The sequence below is a fragment of the Myotis brandtii genome, unplaced genomic scaffold, assembly GCF_000412655.1.
Source record: "Myotis brandtii unplaced genomic scaffold, ASM41265v1 scaffold1405, whole genome shotgun sequence".
In the NCBI taxonomy this organism is placed as follows: Eukaryota; Metazoa; Chordata; class Mammalia; order Chiroptera; family Vespertilionidae; genus Myotis; species Myotis brandtii.
In genome coordinates, this window is record NW_005355020.1 from 107,845 (window position 1) to 111,223 (window position 3,379).

The window sequence follows — 3,379 nt, forward strand, 5'->3', positions numbered from 1 at the left end:
AAATGCACTCCATTGTCCAGAGGACTAGTGGAGTTCTTATCTATAGGATGTACTTTCTTGATTGTAAGACAAAGTCAATTACAAGACACACTTCTGCAGTGAGGAAGGGGATGAGGAGGGCAACACTATAATAAAATAACATTCATGGTCAGATGCATCCAAGTGTCACAAGCATTAGAAGTGAGCAAATACTTTATGCTATGATAAAAAAAGATATAGAGTACTGCCAATAAATTAAAAATATATATATCATCGGGAAATTATTTATTGAGTAGATACTATATTCCAAACATTACTCTAAGGAATCAGAATATGAAGTCAATAATAATGAAAGAGGATCTGCCCTGCTTCTATGGAGCTTATATTCTGGGAAGAGTAACACATAAGCAGGAAAAGAAATACATTCATTGTTTTAAAATAGTAATATAACCAATAAGAAATAGAGCTGAGTAAAGTGGTGCACTAAAACTGGATGAGGATAAAAATGGCAGAGAGACTAGGGAATGCAGAGACCCTGGGCTGGAGACAGGTGACATGAATGAAGGACAGAAGAGGCTGGTGTGTCTGGCGCAGTGTGAGATGGGAATATTAGATGAGGGGTGAAGAGGAGCAGGGCCAGATCCTGTGGGAATGGAATCAGCCAAATCTCATTCTTGGAAGAGGAAACTGAAGACCACAGAATACGGTGAGAATGGCTTTTCCAAGGCACACAGTAAGAAGTCATACATGTGGAGATAGACAGAATAGAATCTGCTAGTGCTGCAAGGGTTCAGGAAGTCTCAGTTCAGGATGCCATTAATGCAGGGGTTCTTGTTCCGGCATCAAGAAGGGTTCAGCAATCTGGAGAAAGGCTGTGTGTAACTTAAGTAAGAGAGTCCAGAGACAAAATATAATTTTCAAAGGCATTTGAGGGTCAGAGGAGCTTAGCTAAAAGGAACTAAGATCTCCTCCTCTCAGGACCCCGTGCTTTTTATTAACAATTTGTCCGAAGGCGAGGTGGAGATATACTCTTCAAAGGGTCAAGTTTCCTATACAGAATCCATTGTCAGATTTGAGAAAATGCCTCCGGCTGTTCAGGTGTTTGGCCAGTAGGAGGCAATAACATGTAGATTAAAATGCCCTGAGCTGCCTGGCAGCAAGATATCAATTTATGCATCCCTTTCAGGTTTTGGGGAATGCCATCAGCCATTCCCAGATGATTCAGCCCTTGCTGGCATGCTGGAATTGGCTTCTGGCAAGAATCTCTTACCCCCCAGTGCAGTGATATTCCTTCAGTGATATTCCCAGTGCATTGAATGCAGCTTCACTCTTGTGAAATCAGACTCTACAGGAAGACAAAAAAATGCCAGAGCCTGTTTTTTATTGTTTTTGTGAACTCTAGTTGTCTTAAGTTAAGCCACATTTGACTAACCAAGGATTCTGCTTTCTGTGCCAACTTGCTAAAAATGCTCACAAATATCCAAAGAGATTATCTCTTATTCTCTTGTGGTTATTTCCATTTTGCTGAGAATGTGAATTGGCCAACAGCTGATATTTTTAAAGTTTACTGAAGGAATAATAAATAAATAGAGTCTGGACCGAGATAATTTAAAAGTACATACATCTTTCATTCTGGTAGGAACTCAAACCCTTGATTATTCACCGACACGCACCAGTGGCTTCCATCAAAGCTTATACCTAGAAAAACAACAAAAGAAGGGATTGTCTCTTGCACTGTCTCCATTTCCTCCTCCAACCCCTGTCTTTGGCCCAGTTATCTGTTATTATTTTTCTACTCTTCCCAGGAGAGTTCATTTATTTCTCTGGCTTTGTGGACTCTATGCTGGTAACTCTATATCTCAGTTTTTATATATGATCTTCCTTATAAATTTCATTACCTGCTCTCCTACCTCAGGGAATCGATACTAGGATTAAAAAACAACAACACTGTAGATGAATATGCTCTTCAGATTTTAAAATGCTTTTCTAATGTTAGTTGTTATGTTAGTGTATTTACTAATTACCACTGTCATTCTCATCTAGGACACATCATGTTTATATCTGAGCCCTCATTATCATTTAAAACTCTCCTACTCCACAACACAGGGAATAAAGTCAATAATATTGCAATAACTATGTATAGTATCCACTAGACTTATCAAGGTGATCAGTGTAAGTTGTATACATCTAATCACTATGCTGTGCACCTAAAATTAATATTGAGTGTCAAATGTAATTGAAAAAAACTAATAAAATAAAATAAAGTGCTCCCTCCCCTTTACTATTTATGGGAGAAGAAAACAGATTAGTGTTCTTTCTTCAATTTTAAATTTACTACCATAGCTTGCAATGACTCTTTCTGGTGTGACTGGTTGCAAATATTCTGTCCCATTGTTAGACCATGAATGAAATTACATGTTTTGGTTCAGATTCAAAAAGAATAATTATCCAAAAATCAGCAGGTAATTTTCTCACACGTAAATTGCCTCATCCTACATCTTTTCCTTGTTGTGAATTCCACATCTCTTATATTAGATATAAGCTAGTAAGACCCTATCAATAAGATAATTGACTTATCTTCCCATCCCAATAATTTAGAACTAACTCTATTCTATAAGAAGTAGGAATCATGAATATGTTACTCATACCCTCTCTTCTAGATTTTCCACATCTAACCATTCTTTATATCTTTAGCCACACTCACTCTGACATCTTATTTGCCCCATCTTGGCCAGATACTTGCACTTTGTACATAGACCAGTTATTACATATATGCTTAATGTCATATAGTTATTGTGTTCAGAAGAATAATGTAGGGGTATTTAAAATGAGTAACAAAACAGATTTATAACACTTGCCTTAGAAGAAAATAGGCAGTTGGAGGTTTTTAATGTCTTGTTTTGCCATTTTTGAGCTTATATTATTAAAATAAATTTACAAGTAATTTATGTCATAATTGTAGTCTAGGAGCATTCACAAAGCACCTGTTATATAAAAGAAAATGCATACAACTGGGAGTAGAGGTGTAAAGCAAGTACACATGCTGCAAACAATCAAGAGGTTTATAGTTTAACCCAAGGAGGAAATCCACATGTAGATTTATTCAGATTATTTTACATTTGCAATGACTGGGGTAGAGTATTAGGGAAGCACAATTGAAGCCTCATCAACCATTTCTTGGAGTCAAGGGAAGCTTACTGGAGGAGTTCATTTCTGTGATTATCTAGAATAGCACAAAAACATTGAGCTCCAAGAATAAGGGGAACAGAACCTGCCACCAGAGGGGATTGCCTGAGACTGGGTGAGAAACCATGTTTCAAAGATCTGCAAGTCCAAGTTGATGGGGGAGACCATCTCTAGTGATGATGGCATTGTTCAGGGAGTTGTATGGGTTGGGCAG